Source organism: Harpegnathos saltator, unplaced genomic scaffold (genome assembly GCF_003227715.2).
Source record: "Harpegnathos saltator strain DR-91 unplaced genomic scaffold, Hsal_v8.6 scaffold460, whole genome shotgun sequence".
Taxonomy (NCBI): Eukaryota; Metazoa; Arthropoda; class Insecta; order Hymenoptera; family Formicidae; genus Harpegnathos; species Harpegnathos saltator.
In genome coordinates this window covers 745320-765052 of record NW_020230273.1, presented here as the reverse complement: position 1 = coordinate 765052, position 19733 = coordinate 745320, and the positions used below count along the sequence as shown (strand labels likewise).

Below are 19733 nucleotides of genomic sequence, written 5' to 3'. Positions count from 1 at the left end.
GTACTTTGAACCAAATGTGACAAGAGTGTGGAAACATTTGTAGATAAGCATATTTATGAGAAAGCAAGAGCAAGTATATTCTAGAGAGCGGCGCGTATTCGACATTTTATAAATCTATCGAATATGGAGAAAAATGAACTCTCCTGATTGTTTCAAGCAGTGTGTTTTGTTCAACGACACTTGTGCGAAGATCTACCAGTAAATCGCATTGAGATTTCCGTAGGCGACGACCATCACCTAAAATCTTTGTATTACATTTTGTTTCTTTCCGACTCACCAAAGCACCGCTGATTCAGGGCCGGCCACGTTCCGCAGCGAATCTAAAACAAAAAATATAGTTTCCCCGATTAGGCAGTAATTAATACGGTCGGGCCTGATGCAAAAAGTGCCCGTAGACACGAGCGCGTTGGTTCTTTACGATCGATTAGTACACAAGGATCTTTACTCCGTGACGTATGAACATCTGAATTTTCGGTCGCAAAGTAGTTAAGCAGAGGAGCGTGTAGGAATGTTTATGAACCTACCTTCGAGCCGACCCTGCTTGGCCCGAACCGGACCCTCCGGTGCTGCATCTGCATCCGCCGGAACTGCATCCTCCGGTCCCTTGCATCTGCCGTGCGGCCGCGAACTCTGGCAGATCTGAAATCAAACACAGTTTTCCCGATTAGTTACACTTGGCAGCAGGCTAACTCGATATGGACGAGTTAAGAATAGGAACGCGATCTCCGTTCGCGAGCTCCAGCTTGAAATCTAATAGAAATGGAGATTTAATGGCGAAATAGTTTAGTTACCTGTGCGATGTTTCACCTTGCTGCCGATGATGCTCGCGACGATCCCGAGGCACACGACGATCGCACACGGGCGAAAGTATCGTCGATTTGCTACGAATCAGCCCGTTTTTAACTTGGAAAGGTCAAGAGCAACGTACGACGCGCTTCAGTGTGTTCGCCTCCGCGCCCGAAACTGTTATGATTCGCGATTGAGAAACAAACTCGTATATATATATATATATCATTCCGTACACAACGCGTATGTAATGTTATTGTCCGCATGACCTTTCCAGCGCGTTTAGATAGAGCAACCGTCGGCGTACCGACGCACTTCCGCACGCGTTGTCACGCGACTGTTGTTGATTTTATTCGGACAATTAGTGATAATAATTTTTCCGCCGGGAGGTGTGACCGATGTGTGTTTCAATAATTTGGAGATGCATGATCGTGTTATTTTACGGTGTTAATATTATTACAATGTTTCGTGATATTTAATTTAAGCGTTAACGTCTGACGATTGAATTGATCCCAATTTTAATCTAATATAAACAATCGTAATTACTTTTTCACAGAGCGATATTAAATACGGTATTTTTTCATTATTTAATGAAACCGCTGCCTCGCGATATTAACGTCGTACAATTTCGTGGCGCATAATTTTTCAATACGCGTTCCGTTGTGACTTCTCAGTCTTGTATTTTTACGGCAATTAGGCTTAACGTGCAACGCAAATGAGCTATTAAGCTTTTTTGTCAATACGAATTAATGAGATTTATTATTTGCTGATTATACATTGAATCGGTAATCCGTCATCGTGATAGTTTTGTATCCGAGAGCTCAGAAAGCGACGTGTACGATTATGAAATACTAGCAATCTAATTGCATTGTATATTGAAGCTGTTTTGTCGGCACATGAAACGATTATCGAGCAATACGATTCGCGATGACTATCACTCCCAATTTGGTTCTAATAATCGATATAATAATTACTTTTCTCCAACGCGGAATTAAAAGCGGTACTCCCGCCGTTGATTGTTTTCAGAAAACGACGCAAGTTTTTACGCTCGAAATCCGCGCGAAATTTTATCAAAGTCGCACGTGCGCTCGACGCGATCCGACGTCTTTATTCCCGCGTTCGAGGCTGTTATGACTTGCGATTGAGAGACAAGCTTATATACATAACGCGATGTTATTGTCCGCGCGACCTCCCGAGCGTGTTTATGTCGGGCGACTTTTGACGCGCCGACTCGCTTTCGAGGGCATCGCTACACGATTGGCTTCCACCATTCGACGACTGCTATATTCTATGGTGTCAATATCACGCGCTATTTTATGATACTTCATTTCTCGGCACGCCAGTTCCGACTCGACAAACGTTACGACGTTTGATCGTCGCGCAGCTGTTGATTGTTAAGGTCCGACGATTATCGAGATTCACGATCATTGGATTAACGATTTGTCAATTAGAATTCTAATTTTTCACCTAATAATTGGCAGTGGCGGATCACTTTTCTACAAAATGCTATTAGACACAATATTTTTACCGTCGGACGTTTCCAGAAAACGATGCGCGGCATGCTTTTACACCTGGAAATAATTCTCGACGCTCGCGACATTTTATTAAAGTCGCGCGCATCACTCTCGTCGAACGATTAATCGGTTAAGGGGCTCGTAAACGCGCGCTATAAAAATTCCGTCTCGCCGCGATAGAAGCAGTTGGTGTGTTTTTACTTTCATCCGCTCGTCCTCCACCATTCTCTCGTCCCTCATCCTCAGACGGTAGGGACGGTTCCCGGAAGTCGTACTTCGAAATCGCTTCCACGGAGAATTCTTTCGATCTTAAGGGCGAATTCTGCCGAGCGAATCGGGAATTATTCGAAACGACCGGCAGCACGGCACGTAGAAATCACTATGTCGAGGCGACGCAATTTCGCAAGTATGTCGGACGTCGTCGGGGTTCGTTTTACAATACGACTACAGGATCCCGTCGAACAAATGTTGACCGCGGCTTTTGATACCCGAATAGCGAACAAGTCGTTTTGATAAATGCAAGTCGAATACCAAAGCGGAAACGCGGAAGAATGGCGACACGAGTTTCTTTGAAATCAGAATATTCTGTATAACCTTCCCCGAGAGAGGATAATCGTAGAAAAATCGTTGGAAACTTGACGTGAGCTTTAACGGTGTGAAGAATTGTATACAAAAAGATTTGTCCTCTTTCTGCCTCTCTCTCTCTCTCTCTCTCTCTCTCTCTCTCTCTCTCTGACGCTCGTACTTCGCGGAACATCGCGCGGTGTCTCGATGAATGGCTCGATCTTTGAATTGTTCACGTAATCGAGTAGAACGGATGGCGGGATCCAAAGCTCCGATTCATTTATCGATCGAGAGCACGTACGGGAATTTCATATTTGTGGCCACTCCAGTCGTTCACCTTCCAGACGATCACCTCCGCTCAATATCCAGTGTCCAATAAACCGCGGTACGTGCTAGAACACACACACACACACACACGCGCGCGCAAGCACACACGCATACACCGGTGAGTGGATACTCACACGGAGAAAGACGTTCTCGGGGCACACGTCGAAATCGTACGAGCCACCCCCGGGATGACCATCCCCTGGGCGCAGGGTTTTGGGGCGTCTTTTGGCTGCCGGGCTCCTCGCTCTCTCGTGCGCGCATACAGACGCACGACACGTACACACGCTCACGCAACACGCACACATATATATTCTTACGTACATAAGGCGGGGTGGGGGGTAGGGGTCTGCGAGATGGTGCGACGGTTAGGGGTTGCTGGTGTGTCCAGTCCACTCCAGTGGAGCCCAGGGCAGACCGTTCGATCAATAGAGGGTAGAGGCTACACGTTTCTAGGAGGTGGACACCCTGCTCTGCCACCCCTCGCATATGCCGTCGACGACGATCGCGCGCCGTGCCACCTTCCGTGCGATATCGCCGCCTCTCGTCCCTCTTGTCTCATGATTTCCGATACTTTCGGGGCTGCTCTCGTCGTGGCTCTCGTCTGTGCGAGAGAAAATGTCGCGAGCCTCGACAGATCTTCCGGCCACGCTCGTGCAGGAGGACGCTCTCCTCTCGCGAGAGCGAGGAGGCACGGCTCCGCCTTTTCACTTCTCATACGGTAAAATAGTTTCTGCAGCCCGCCGAGGATCCAGGAGACGTCTCATTATCGATATCGGCCTTGTGTTGTCTAAACGTCGCGATCGCAGAGTGACGAAACGCCGGGCTCTCCGCGTGGAGCTTATCGGCGCGCGACGATGACGTCGACGACGACGACGACGACGACGACGACGACGACGACGACGTGAAGATTTCACGTCGGCGTATCGCGGGAGTCAAGGTCGTCGACCTGCGGCCAATCGAAAATTACGAGGGCGCTTCTTCGCGACTTCGTACTCGCTCGGTCTTGATCCAATTATCTCGTGTCCCTTGTCGGGATCAGCGTGCTACGCCATTGGTCTGCATGGTCCGGACCGCCGGGTCGTTTGTTTTGTAAGTCTAATCGCAGAACGGCTCTCCGGTGGTCCTCCTCGGCTCTTTCCTCCATCTACCGCCGCAGCGCGGTCTCTCCCTTACCCTCTCCTCCTGCTCGGACCCCGGGCCTCGCGTCCCTCGCTTCTTCGTCCCCGTGCGACGGCGGCCGACGACCGCTATTTTATTTTTAAAAAACGACAGCCAAGCGCACTTTCGTTCGTTCGTTCGTCCGTTCGTTCGTTCGTTCGTTCGTTCGTTCGTTCTTTCCTTCCTTCCTTCCTTCCTTCCTTCCTTCCTTCCTTCCTTCCATCGTTCCATCCTTTCTTCCTTCCTTTCTTCCTTCCTTCCTTCCTTCCTTCCTTCCTTCCTTCCTTCCTTCCTTCCTTTCTTCCTTCCTTCTTTTCTTCCTTCCTTCCTTTCCTTCTTTTCTTCCTTCCTTCCTTCCTTCCTTCCTTTTTTTCTTTCTTCGTTCACCCGTTCACTCGCTCGCTCGTTCGTTCGTCCGTTCTCTCGGTGCAACCGAGGGATTCAACTGACTCTCTCTTGCGTATGATGGCGCCATAGCGAATGCTTCTAGCCGTGTACGAGGAAGAAAAAGCAAGTAGAGAAGGTACAGGAGAGAGGAGAGGAGAGGAGAGGAGAGGAGAGGAGAGAGAGAGAGAGAGAAAGAGAGGAACTCGGACGTGGATACGCTGACGATGAGGATAGCGCGCAAGGCAAGGCTCCGGGAAAATCCCATTCACCCTCGCGAAACACCATTATAGCCGCGAGACGACGCCATCATCAAGCCGACGAGCGAGCGGCTTGACGTCTCACCGGCTGATTGCACAAAATTAGCGAGATATTTGACAGCAATTTACGTGCGAGGGCCGACGATCGTTTGCGCCGTGAAATCGATTAAGCTGCTTTTCTTTTGACACTAGACACGCCGTGCGCGTAATATCCTCATTACTCGCGCGTGTGGAAACGATAGATCTCTCTTTCGCCGAGAGATACGAAGCGAGCAATTGCTGCAATAACGCGAAGAAGCGCGCGGCCGTGGCGTAAGCGGCGAGCGTAATCGCCCCGCTGAATTATTCCGCGGTCCGATTATTTCGGAGAGTTATAGCTTCGGTGTTGCCGCAGGGCCGAGGGGCTCGACTAACGTCGGGACAATTTGTTTTTGCTTTCCACACTCTCGCCAAGTGATCGTGCACGAAGCCTCTACACTGTCACGGATAATTGTGTATGAATGATCAAATGGGGAACGGGCGAAGACGAAACGAGTGCTTCCGACGTCCCGCCTACTTTTGCTCCGAAGAGCGAAACCGGTAAACTGTCTAATAATATGATGTAATTTGTATCTCTCTCTCTCTCTCTCTATATATATATATATATATATTTCTATCTACATTTGTGTGTTTTACATTCGTCTCCTTAACTGGTCATTGATCTTTGAGATTATCGTCATATTCGCAGACGGTTCTACGATAACCGTCTTGTTATCGGTATACTACTTGCCTCATCGTTATACTTATTCCCCGATTGACCCACCTTTCCTTGTTTCGCCGTACATGAGCGATAGTTCTAATAATTCCGAGAGAACAGCAACTTGGGAAAAGTACGAGCTGTCGTGACTGCGTACCGTAAGAAGCGGCACGGAGATTCCTCGGAGCGAAACTTCGCTCGTCCTGTACACCTCCTTCGCCGAAGAATTCTCCGCGGTCCCTTCTCTCGAAGTAGTAAGTATCCGCTGAGGTCTCGGCCTTTGACCCCGGATTGGCGTCCTCCGGCTTCGCGAAGGTTCGGAATTGAGATAAACGAAAGAAGAGGGCATTAGAATGGATACTCGACGGCGCGACTGTAGAAATTTCACGGAAATTCGGGAATGCCCGGGGGTAACCGTGACGAGTGGGATATATTATTACGCGACGCAGCGCGAGGATTTCAACGATACGCTGATATGCGGAGCGAACGGTAGACGGAGAATCGATTAATCGCAATTAGCTGCGAGCAAAAGCAAAGAGCGGCCGCTCACGTGGAGGTAGTAATAAAATGGAGCCGTTGCATTTTATACGCTTGCGACCCGGGGCGCGACGTGTATTTCGTCGCGGGAATTCCCAATCCGGAGGAACACGAAAGAAACGGAAAGAGAGAGAGAGAGAGAGAGGGAGAGGGAGAGAAGGAGAGGAGAACGGCGAGCGTGAGAGAGCGCGCGCAAGAGAAATGCGAAAGAATATCAGCCACGAACGGTCGTCTTTTCCACAGGGCTGAAGTTCTCTCGTGGGAGTTTCAGGGCTGAGCCCTCCTATCCTCCTGGCGCCAGGGCCAGGGCTGGTAAAAGGGATAAATAAAGCAGCGCGCGCGCGCGCGCGCGCGTGTTCGTGAGGGCGAGTGTGCGTGCGCAGCTGTGGTCAGCGAGTATTAGAGGATTGACCGTAGGTGGCCTAGGGAGAGAGGGCCACGAGAGCCATAATGATATTGGTTCTGGATCCGTAATCACTGTTATACGGGAATTAATAATCTCTGCGGTTTTCGTTTCGCGGACAAAGTCACGTGACCACGACCAAACTCATTTTCTCAAGGATGATTGAGACATCCGCCGCGTTCGAATGCTGCGAGCGAGCCTGCGACGCTCGCGTGAGCCAAATGAGCTAATCGTGAGATATGCGTGAATCATGTGTAACTGTAGAGAGAGAGAGAGAGAGAGAGAGAGAGAGAGAGAAAAAAATAACAGAAAAAGAGAGAGAGACGCGTTACTCTCGAATCCGTCGTCGCCAGAGCGCGCGCAGAAGAGGCAGCGAATTTCTCGGCGAGTCCAACGTGAAAACCGACGTCACGTCGAGACACGTTACACACCGGGGCTTTCCCGTTAATTCATTTTCCTTCGACCAGTGGAGAGCAGCGCGCGCGCGGGAGTATTCAAGCTTCTCCTATTTCCTGGATATTTCCGCGCCGCTCGGAAATCCATTCTGCATTTTGCTCGGCGCGCTCGCGCGCGCGCGCGCGACGAGCATCGCGCGAGCCCGGATATTTCCGCGGAGCGTAGCTTTCATTCCCCGACGCGGAATCTCTTCTTATCAATTTGTCCACACACGCGACACCATTGTCTTGTATACGTCGGCCGCGCTTTGTCGATCGCGCGCGCGCGACGCGATTTGGAACGGAAGGGACAAAAAGACGAGAAAGAATTCCGGAGAAACGCGGAGCGAGCCGAAAAAGGGCGCTTCCCAGAATTCGTAGACGCGGCATGAGAACCCGCGGAATGCTTTCACATAAAGACGCAACCCCATAAGACTTCATCCCCCTTTATACAGAACGTTCTCGCCCTCGAAGGAGCGCGCGCGCGCGCGTGTGTGCGCGCGGGGGAGTGTGTGTGTGTGTGTGTGTGTGGCTGCGCGACCACATGTATGGGTTACCCGGGATCGATGTTTCCCTCCTTCATCCCTGGTATCGGGGTGTAGTTCGTGCGTAAAAACCAACCCCCAAGATCTTGTCCCCTCGCTCCCCATTCCACCATGCGTTTTCGTTCCGTGCGTTGCGTTTTTCTCTCTCGAGTCCCGTCGCGCGCGAGAATTCGAAGTCCGCGAAACTTCACGGGCACTCTTCGCATATTTGCCTCCGCCTGCGCAACGGCGGGAACGACGATCTCCTCGAATTCTCGTTCGACCTGGCGGCCCTTCGAGCTTTTGCACGCTTTTGCCGAGTGGAAGACGCTCCGACCGCGGTGTGACCCGATTCTCTAATCTCGAACGTGTAAATGTTCCGTCCGACAGCGCGAGTTCCCTCTCGTACGATCGGCGGCTGTTTTCTCCGATAATTTTCCTCACCCGAGCCCTGTTTTGCTTTCTCGGCGAGGCGCAGCGCAAAGCAACGTCGATACTTCCGCAGTCCGCATCGCGGCTCCTTCTTCCGTTATAATATTCCCACCGCTATTTCGTAGGCGGTGGAGAGAGAAACGAACGTGATAAAAAACACCCGAAATTCAATCGCGATTACTTTTGTCATGCAAGTTTCGATATTGCGAACACCGGATGGGGGGTGGGGGGGTGGGGGGGCGGGGTGGAGGGCAGAAGGGGAGGGGGCATTGTTCGACGCCGAGATTTCATTGGACCAAGAATTCGGATGAGCGCACGCTCGCCGTCGTTTCGCCGGCCACGAATTCCGCGGAAAACCCTCGGGCGAAGCCTCAACAAAAGTTTCACAGTCGAGGAGCCAGCGACAATAGGAAGAGCAGAACACGGGAACGATTTAGCGCTGAATGCGGATGTGACTAATTTTCTGGGTTGTCCACACAACCTACCGTTTATAACTTCCCCCATATATATATATATATATATACATATCGGTGTCCAGAAAACGTTATAGCCGAAACGCTCCAAGAAGCCGTCCATGGCCGTTGCCAAATTAACGGAACTTCGCGTTCCTCGTTTATCTGGACGGAACGGCCGAGCGTATGTTTGCGCTCCTGCGAAGTCCTGCGCTCTGCCGAGGTCTCCAACGAGAGGGAAAGAGTCGGAAGACACTCGACTTGGAAATCGATCGCGGGCCGTCAACACGTTCGAGCCGACGAAGGAAGGAACGGAGGAATGTTTTTGGCAGGTCGAGCAGATTCCCGATCCTCACAATCGCATTCGGCTCCTCAGAACCAATCGAGCAAATGGCGAGCCAAAAAGTCACACACACAAACACACACACACACACACACACAGAGATGTCCCCGGAGTCGAAGACTCGAACCTCGCTGCTCGCGAGGTCGGCCGTTTAACAATCACGTCTCTGGTGGAAAAAGAGAGACACGCTCGTCGCGCTCACGGCTCTTAAACGCGAGCGAGCGCTGCACGCCAATTAATGCGGATCCACAGTCTAAGGTTAATGAAATTCCCGGTGTCGATTTCCCGTGCTCTTTCCGACATTCTGAATTGCCAGTTCCGTGCTCCTTCCTGCGCGAGAGTACGCGCGCGCGAGCGTGCGCGGTATAATGATACGAAGGTACGTCAACGGAGTAAAGCCGAATTAATGACAGACGTCGAAGAAGAGCCGTGGAAACACAGGCTACGGTTTCACAATGGCCGAGGTGCAGGTTATAATGCGAACGGCAGTTATGTATCGCGGTAGGAGTGCCCGAGATAATAAGGGGTTGTTGGCAGTAGCGGTGTTGCATGTGCGGAAAAGGGGGAGGGAGATTCTACGCGACACCACGCACGGCCCAGATACGTATTCGCCGTGTACGTGCGTGCGTGCGTGCGTGCGTGCGTGCGTGCGTGCGTGCGCTCCTCGAAATTCGAGCCGGTCGCGCCGTCGTCGCGCGCGCGCGCGCGCGCGCGCGAGAGAGAGGGACAGATGAGAACGACGAGGCGGAAAAGCGCGAATAAACGCGAGCGATACTCGTCAGGCAAGACGAGTCGTGAGACACGCTGAATTCTCTCAACGCGTCCGTCAAGACGAGGAAAAGACAAACGAGAGGCAAGATAAACGCTCCCCGCTTCAGCGGCGACAATTCGCGCGAATCCGCGCAAAACTTTCCTCCGGCACGGCGCTCGAGCGCTCGGCTCCGTTTAATTCGGAATGCGGGAAACTAAGCAAAAGCGAATCAAGTACGACGTGCCTGCGCGCGTCGATGTGTCCAACGTGATTATTCGACGGAAATTAAAACGTATCTCGCCCAAGTTAGTCCGATGAAAGCGACCGGAGCGAAGGTTTGAAAGTAATTTCGAAGGCGCTTCTGTGTTTACATTCGGGGAGGGCTGGGGGGAGGGGAAGGTTCGTAGTGGTTGGAAATGAGGGTAACGAGGGAAATCCGCAGAGAGAGAGAGAGAGAGAGAGAGAGAGATGTTGCGGCGAAAGCGTGCACATACCGAGACACAAAAGATCGCGCGAACGCGAACACGATGAAGTTTGCGCGTCGGTCGCGCTACCTGGTTGTGTTGCCGGGGGGTTACCGGGCGGTTTTATTGTGCAAAAGTGACAGCTAGCGTCGAAAGCGCCAAAAGAAAAAACAAAAAAGAGAAGCGAATGCGTGCGCGCGCGATTCGCATTATCGCGGGCGCGGCGATCGGTTGACGGCAATTAACCGGCGATTTTATCCCGCGCTAATTCGCCCGGTGTCCGTCGGCTCGAGCGTGGATCGCCAACAATCATTTGAATGCGATGAAATTTGAAATGTGCACGTTTTCCGCGGTGGCGGTCGCGAGGAAATGTCGACTGACATCGATCGTACGTCAGAAATTCGATGCGATCCGCGAGCGGCCGGCTCCGCCCCGCCCGGACATTCCGCGCGTGCCGCGTAATTTATAATTTCGATGAAATATCCACGAGCGTCGCTCGCGAATGCCAGTAAAACCGCGGTACTCGTGGAACTTTGCGAATCTCGCGACTATGAGCCGACTAAAAAAATGGCTCGCTCGCTCGTTCGCTCCCGTTCACGTCGCGCCGACAGTTCGCGAAATTAATTAAACGCGAGTGCGAAGCGCTCGGATATCTCACCTCGCGATGCTCTCGCGATACGTTCTCGCAATACGCAGCCGCCGTTATCGCTCGTCAGGCTCGCGGACTCGACGTCATGGACGAACTAATCCGCGCTTTCTGTCCGCGTCTTCGCGAGGACGCGGGAGGTGAGCGTTGTTAACGATCAGTGCGTCATTTAACATGATACAGTGGTCATCAGTAACAACGCTAATATCGGCCGAATAAAATTAACTGCGCGACCATCTCCACGGAAATTGCACGATATCGAAATTATTATTTATTATTATCCGTGCATCCTACACGCAGCGGCCGCGTGAACCGATAAAGAAATGAAGGTTAATGAGCGACGATCGAATAATGGTAAATTCTGCGAATTTTGGAGCCACCGCGACGTCCATCGTTAACGGTCGTCCCCTCCTTTCTCGCCCCCCCTCTCTCCCTTCCTTTCTCTCGCATTGCACGCACACAAGTGCACGCTTGACATTTTTCTTACAATTACACGCCACGGTCGGCGGGAAAAAAAGATGAAAAAAATAGGAAAAAATAGGAAAAATAGGGGAAAAAGATGAAAAAAATAGGGAAATGAAAAGAAGCGAATTTCCAACCGCGGTATGAAGATCTGCAAAATTATCCAGCCGGGGAAATTATCTCGATCGGTGGGATGAGACTTAATTAAGCGGAATCCTAATCGGCCTATCGGTACGGCGTTCGCGCCGCGTACCGGGGAATGTTCCTTCGCCGCGTGATAATCGGCCGCGTCTGTAAATTATATATTTACGAGATATCGATCGTCATTGGCACGCGGCTCCGCCGTCGCGTTTTCATGGCGCGACAGAGCCGGGGTTAGGTCGAGTCCGGACGATTCCGGGGCCACCGTGGCGAGGGGGGAGGGCGAAGGGCGAAGCGGTGCTCGGAGGCCGAATTTCCATTGGTGTTCACCTTAGGGGTGGTTTTTGGCCGAGCTGCCCCGAAGAAAGGGGCCCCTTCGGCGCACGGCGGCACAAAACTCATTCGCTCGCTCGCTCGCTCGCTCGTTCGCTCGCTCGCTCGCTCGCGCGCGCGCGCGCGCGCGCTAATATACGTACGGCTGTACGCGCGTTCGCTAGGAACCCACCCTCCGAGAGAGAAAAAACGCGTCGCTTATAATGGAAGCGAACTACCCCTCCTCGCCTTCGCTCGATCTTCCCCGGACCCCCCTTTTTATACCGACAACGACGATGACGACGGCGACAACGACGACGACGACGACGACGACGACGGCGGCGACGGCGGCGGTACATTGCGGTGCGCTGCGGTGTGCTGCGGTGCGGTGCGGTGCGGTGCGGTGCGGTGCGGTGCGGTGCGGTGCGGTGCGATGCGGTGCGCGCGCGCGCGTGTGTGCCATTGGGAATTTCCGAAATATATATCCCCGTACGTCCTATTGTCGGCCGAAGAATGGCCGGAATTTCATAGTTTCCTCCATCTTTTCCTACGTTTTCACAAGCGGCGCGAGGGAGATCGTGTTTCGGCCGCTCTTTACGCCGGTGTCCCAGCTTACCCTGCTCGTTCGTTCGTTCGTTTGGATCAGCCAGCCAGCCAGCCAGCCAGCCAGTCAGCATGGGCTGCTTCCTTCGCCCGTGAATCCATTTCGCCAACCGCCACGTTCCCGTAGGCGTATCGAGGTGAGACTCGGAATCATCAGAGAGACCCGTCTCTGGCGAGAGAGAAAATGTCGCGAGTGGCGGTTGGCGGACGCAAGTTCGGCGCGCGCGAATAGGTTCGGAACAGGTTTGCTGCTTTGCGAATTATCGCATCGCGATTATTCTCGAGTGACGCCGCAGAGAGTATCCTGTTTTGCAGACAGGAAGGTAATTTTTTACGCGAGAACTTCCGATCGAATCCGTCTGGGGAACGTTTGTTTGCCAAAACAGGACAATTTTCTCGTTGGACTAGATGGATGTATCGCGAACTTTTCTCAGAAATTATAAACAACCTTCCTGTCTACGAGTGCACCGACGATTAACGCGACCCACTTCTTCCATCAGAGCGAACGAAATGACAGGTTTTGGAAAAGGTACGTTTTTTAGACAGGGGCAGAAATGTTGACTTCTTTCTTTTGCGGTTTTATTTGGTTCTTATTTATTAAAATGCACCGTTATACAAATTGGAGTAATTTTTATAAGAAATTACAAGCTGGTCATTTTGGTCGCTTTGATGATTCTAGCTGTTTCATCGGCCGTATAAGTAGGTAATACTATTCATCGGCATCTTGAAATAAATTTAGGATGATCTCAAATATAAGATTGGGCTATGAGTGGCTATGAGTTCGCTTCTTACTTTACGGTAAAATTATTATCGTATTTTTTTTATTTCTCACGCTTGTCGAGAAGACGTCCGAAATCTTCAACGTCATGCATCATCGAGTATCTCAATTTGTATATATATATATATATATATATGTAAAGAAAGATGTACAAATAATTGTCCATATATATATATATATATATAAAGGGCAACGTATATCGGAAAAATTTATATTCATGGCTATTAAGAGATTAAACGATTCGAAGGAGAAGTAATATTCGCTGCAAGTGCCGCAGTGACTTCAACCGTTGGCATTTTCTCTCACGGTAGCAAGAGACGGAATTCCCCGCGTCGACAGTACAGCGCCGATTCGATTGGCGAAGAGCGCTGCGAATGAAGACACCGTTTAATTTATTTAGATGCCGAGAGCGCACGTCCGCGGTCGTTCTCTATTCGAGCTGGCTATAGATAAGGTCTTAGCTGCGTAAGTGGAAAGGCTTTAAGTGGCCGCATCGCGAATAAAAGCGTGCTCGCCTCGCTCCGGTAAACATCCACGGCGGACTGCCCAAAGTCTCTCTCTCTCTCTCTCTCAAGAGTCCAACGACGCGTCATTTGAAATTCGATTCACTTCCAAGCGGCGGCGAAGCGTTCCTTTCTCACGGCCGCTCGCTCGATCAGTGCGTTATAATTGCAGCAGAGCGGCCGAGAGTCCGAAAGTTTCGCTCGCGCCGCGATGCCGAAAGGCAGACGGGAGACGGACAAACATTTCGTCGTCGGCCTTAATAACTTCGCGGTTACGTCGCAATTTTATAAACTTCGTCGCAGACCGACGCGCGGTCGTAATCGCTCGCGTCGTTCCCATTTGGTAAAAGTTAGCAAGTCCCCGCGCGCGCGCGCGCGCGGATGAAATGACTAAGAAACTACCGGGACGAAAGTTGCGCGGGAATAACATTCGAGCCCTCGCTCGCACGTTTCGCGTACGAGGAAGAGAATCAGAGGCGGTGGAGTTTAGCGATCGTCTGCTCATTTCGCGGCCGCAGGGTTTCGCGCTAAGCGAATTTTGCGCAAGCCGAGGACAGCAACTCGCCGAGAAGCGCGCGCGGCCGTTCCAGCGCGGATCAGCCGCCACGTACAAGCGAGTCCGTTTCGTGCAGCAATGTTATCGCTAACTGTTATTGCTGCAACTATCGCCGTGCTCGGACGCTCGGACGAGGAGAGCGCGCGCGCAGCTATGTGCGCCTCGCGATCCTCGGGGCTCCGAAATTTCGCCGCTCGGACGAGCGACCCGCGTGCCGCTCGAACTTTAGTCGCTCAAATAAGCCGGCGTATCGCCCTCGTTCGCTCCTCGCTCGCTCGCAAATTCCGTCACTTAAACTGGAGCGCGTCTATAGCTAAGGACGCGCGCGTTCCCGCCAAGTGTCGGCCGAAGTCGAGCGAAGTGACTTCGACAGGCCGTTACATCGTGACGCTTTTTGCGCGCACTTTCGATCGCCGATGCCTTCGGCAGAGTCTCCTCCTCTTTCTTCTCTTGCTTCCCTTGCCCTCCTGCTCCTCCTCCTCCTCCTCCTCCTCCTCCACAAACTTTGTGACACACATGTCTGGCTCCGCAGCAACAAAGAAATCGCATCGCGTGGGTCGCGCAGTCGTGTCTACACTCTTCCGAGCTTTCGACTCCTTTTTCCCTCTGGTCTCTTTTCAAGTGCGAGCGCGAGCGCGAGCGCGCGCGCGCGCGCACCTATAACAAGATTATCCCCGTCCCATTCGACGAGATCCGCCGTGAGTACGCGTATATTTAAATATCGGTGCATCACATTGTCATGGTGTGTCATTCTACATGCACGAAGAGCTTCGCCGTGTTATGCAAATCCACCGGTCTTTTCTCTCCTTCGGAGCGTGCTCTCTCCGCCTTTCCCTTTCCGCGGCTTCCTCCTCGGACGACGGTTAAAATTGCAGATGTCCGAGCGCGGGGGGGGGGGGAGGAGGAGGAGGGGGACGGGGTGCGGGTGGGGCGAACGATAGATGCTCCGATGACTTCCGGTACGCGCCGGTGGGCCCATATTAACGTCGTAATGTACACACGTCCTTCGTGCATGTGGGAAGGTCTTGGCGGATCAATTAAATTTTCACGAGGGAGGAGACGCGTCATTACGTCGCGACGCGACGTACCACGGCGAAAGAGGCCGTGGCGGGCTAGGCCGCGCTGCTATGTGCGATATTGAATTATCGATGAATGTCGTGTGTTTGGATATTCATGTGTTAGCGGCAAACGGCAACATTATGTCCCGGTGAACGGCCGAACGAGTTCCCTCGTATCGCCCTGTCACGCTCAGCGCCGCCCCCAATGATCATTTTTCACGTGCGCGCCGTGCGCGCGCGGCCCCACGGCGAATATCCCGCGAGATCGCCCGCGCAGATTCATTCATCCTGGCGATCTCTCTCTCTCTCTCTCCCTGTCTCTCTCTCTCTCTCTCTCTCTCTCTCTCTCTCTCTCTCTCTCTCTCTCTCTCTCTCTCCCTGTCTCTCTCTCTCTCTGTCTCTCTCTCTCTCTCTCTGTCTCTGTCTCTCCCTGTCTCTCTCTCTCTCTCTGTCTCTGTCTCTCCCTGTCTCTCTCTCTCTCTCTCTGTCTCTCTCTCAGGTGATGGCCGGTGTGCGCGCTTCGCGGAGAGCCCCGACGTGTCCCGACGTTCGAGCGCGCGCCGTGATATCCGTTCATTACTCGAGCTGATCCTCGCTCGCTTCTCGCGAGCCTCGCGCGAGCGTGTGACCGATGGCACGATCAGCGGAAACGCGCACCCTCGCGCGCATCCTCTCGTCCTGTCGACGATCTCGCCGTTGTGCGCGCACGATTACGTCTTCGCGCGTGCGAATCAATGAGACGTCGTCCCGCGATGTCGCGGCACCGCTGATCGCTAAGAAAACCCGCGGAGACGATCAGCGTTACGATCAGCAGACTTTATTTCAAGTGAAGGAGCGCACGGGATTTTCTTACTCGACAGTTCAAGTTACGCGTTTTAACAGGGAGCTAGTTCCTTTATTAAGCCTCCCTCCCCCCCCCTCCTCCCCGCCCTCGTAGGTCAGAAGTTCCCCCCCCCCCCGTGTGACTTCTCCTTTCTCTACGCTGTTGGGTGCTTATTATTGGTATGTAAAATTACCGACGCGAGAGCTCACGTCACGCGCAGTCCCTTATTGTACGACAAAGAACAATCGTATCCGTCGTCGGATCTTACGTTCAACCGCAGGCTCGACGCTCCGAGACGCTTCGAGAGCCGAGAGCCGGTCTCGAGAGCGGCCGTCATGGAGACGTCAGATCGCCGGTGTCGGCGATCTAAGAGGTCGCGGTGTAATCCGATCTGAGAAATCTATGTCGATAGGGCAATAATTAGGCTGCTTAAGACCAAGAGGAGGAGGCAGGGCCCGGGGGGAGGAAGTTCTCGTGCACAGAGAACGCCGCCGCTTCTGTCTACCGAGTCTCTCCTTTTCTTTCCTCACGCGCTGGCAATAAGAGGGTCCGAAGGGACGACGAGAGGATAGTCGCCGGTACCGCGTTACCCTTTCATCCCTTTCGAAGGTGCGTACCGCCGTGAATAACCCAAGTAGAGAAAGAGAGAGAGAGAGAGAGAGAGAGAGAGAGAGAGAGAGAGAGAGAGAGAGAGGTTCGGGAGAGTGGCGGACTCTAACGCGTTCTTTTCCTTCTCCTCCTGCTCCTCCTCCTCCACTTCCTTGTCCTCCTTGTCTGTCTTGACGCACGAGGCGCGCGCACACACCCTTTTTTTCGGAAAAAAAGGAAGACGCAGAAAAACAATCCCAGAAGCGCTGCGCTAGTAAGAGCGCGTCGTCCTAGCTGCCACCACCATCATCGCCGCCGCCGCCGCCGCCGCCGCCGTCGCCGTCGCTGTCGTCGTCATCGTCGTTGTCGCCGCCATCGCCAACGCCGCCACCGTCGTCGCTGTCGTCGTCGGTTGCGGCTTGACGTCCCTACCCTGTGAACTACACTTCGAGCCTGTATCCATGCCACAAGGGACAAGGAGAGGGTCGGTGGAGTCGAGGGAAGGACCTCTCTCATTCTCTCTCTCTCTCTCTCTCTCTCTCTCTCTCTTACTCGCGCTCTCTTCGGTATAATGGCGGCTTCGACACAAGGCCCCAAAAGAAACCCATAGATATCGCATTGCGCGCCCGGGACTGACGGGACAAAACAGCTCGGGCCCCGAGACAACGAGCGGACCGGGCGGGAGGAGGCCGGCAGAGAGAGGCCTTCGGGGATCCCTCGCGAGTTTCGTAGACCAACGAGCGAGAGGAGAGAGACGATGCGACGGAGGAGAGAAGGACGAGCGATCGGACAATAGCGCGCGTATGAGAGTGGCGGAGATGAAGGAGGAAGAGGAGACCGGGACGAGAGACGTCGCCGTGCTTTTGCGAGCGGCATTTTCGCGTCGCGAGCCTCTTCTCTTCGGCCGCCGGTACCGGGCAGGAATTCGCGCGATCGGTTAATTAAGCGTCGCCGTAGAGTTTCCCGATTTTTTTCTTCTCCTCTCGCTCGGTTTTCGCCGCTCGGGCGCCTTGGGCGTCGCGAGAGAGGACGAGACCGTAAACGTAGGCAGGTTCCTTAAGGTTATTCCGATACGTTCCGAAAGGTCTCGATACGCCGAGCCTGGGGATCCGCGAGAGATCATCCGCTGAAACATTTTGAGGAGCACAGATTCTGAGACACTAACAACAGATTTAATTTAACAGATTTCAGATTTCGCGATTAACTTCACGTCCTGATAACCCGCGACCCGGGAGCATTTTGTCTCATGTGCATTTTTTACGTCTGATTGTGAACGATAAAAGGACGCCTTGATGAACATGTTGAACATGATGAATTTTATTCATCGGGAAGATAAACTCGTATAAATACTGTGTCGCTGGTAGTAGTGGCGATCGATGTCGCGAGGATCGCACCGCATTTTCCGCACGGCCGTAAACATCGCGGACGACGTTATTATTTTCTTCAATTATGAATCGGTGTTTCCACCACGACGGATCTCACGACGGCAAAATTATCCCGCCGCCGCCGCCGCCGTCGGCGTCGTCTCCCTCCTCTCCCGGGAGCGTTCCGGAGAAACGCGCGACGACAGTACCGAGATAGTACCGAAGGGTGAATAGCAAAGTTGTCGCCGGTAAACTATAGCTTACCTGCATAGATAATCAGTTTCTAAATAAAAGTCAAGTCGATAAAATGGCGATCGCACTCGCATATTTCGCAGTATCGTGCGGCGTTGACATCTCTCTCCCTTCATGCTGAAATTACAGCACACAAGCCTCGCGAGCAGAGAGAGAGAGAGAGAGAGAGAGAGAGAGAGAGCTTGGGAGTTTCTCTCTCTTGAGCACAATAGACGAATCGTTCGAACTGACAGAACACTTGACGCCATACCTTTACGAGTGACGTGAATCTTCTTCAAATCAAATTTGCCTCACGAGAACGTTGCACGACCGTTAGAAATTCCGTTTCCTTCCACCAGCACTCTTTTCAGCTCGCTCACCGTCGCGTTAATTCGATCAATTTGTTTTCTCCACGTGAACACGTTGGAAAAGCAGAGTGGCCGGTTGATTATCTACACGCGTAAATATGAGGAGGGCACTTTTCTGACGAACGCAACCAATTCGAAACCTATTAATTCATATAATAATTCAGGCGTCGTATCAAGTACGTGGCTCGAGTAGCTCGCTGCCAACATGCCGCGTTTTGTTGCGAGCATCGCGTTCATGCTCAATCGATACGTTATTTCTGGACATGTCCTGATACTCTAAAGCTCACATCTATTTTGAGCTCGATCCGGTAATAGTTAACGACATTCTACATACGATTCGTCACACATGCATCGCCACTTTTATCATTAAGCACCGAAGCAGTCTCGAGTGACAGCCGGTGGCTTCTACATCGTAGATCGGACAGCTCGGATGGTCCCGTCCGTTTTGTGAGCAGCTGAGAAATTACCTGGGAATCCCTGAGAGTTGTCTCGATCATTCGCGACTTGGTGTTTTCCGTAATTTCATTTCGCGGCAGCGACATAAATCTCAAATCTGCGGATAAGTCCACTTTCCGCAGATTGATTATCACGAATATCTTTCGTACGCCACCCTCATTTTCCCTCTTCCCTTTACGCGCATACGATGCGACAATTATTTACGCAATTGTCGCGTATCACAATCGCAATATGTTATTTAAATTATTACCACGTCGTAACGTAAATCTAATCTCGCCGGTCAGATCAGAGCGAAGCGAGCGACGTTGCGAAACACGAGGAACACCCGGCGAAAGTTACTTCTACGCTTGTCTAAGTAAACGCCAATTATTTCAGAGTTAATTCGCGCGTGTGATAATATAAATATATACATACGAGCGAAGAATTTGCCCCGTGGGCGCGCACGCTCTCGCGCGCTCTCGTCGGACGCGTGTCGTCTACTTGGTCGGTTTAAATAGTCACTTGGACGATGAGTTAAATGGATTCATGCGGCAGTACACCTACGGCAAATTCAATCAACTACACGTCCCGATAATTCAATCAATAGCGCGAAGTTGACTCCCGGAAACACAATCGAGTCTCCGCGTTATCGGAAGTGAATTTCGAATAGAACAATCGTGGCTCGCAGCTACGCGGGCTCCGATCGATAATTCGTTGTCGGGATCGGACGACGGTTACGCAATGTCTGGCTGTGTTAATTTCCGCCGCGGTCCATTAGATATATCTTGTGCGCCGC

The 19733-nt window shown here is 52.3% G+C and overlaps 1 long non-coding RNA gene across 1 annotated transcript in view; it reads right to left on the bottom strand.

Annotated features, from left to right (window-relative positions):
* Positions 1-541: 541 nt before the first annotated feature.
* LOC112589311 (uncharacterized) overlaps positions 542-19733 on the bottom strand; it is a 185138-nt gene continuing 165946 nt past the window's right edge. Inside the window, exon 5 of the long non-coding RNA XR_003113442.1 lies at positions 542-639. This is a non-coding gene — a long non-coding RNA (uncharacterized LOC112589311). The remainder of the gene's footprint in view (positions 640-19733) is intronic.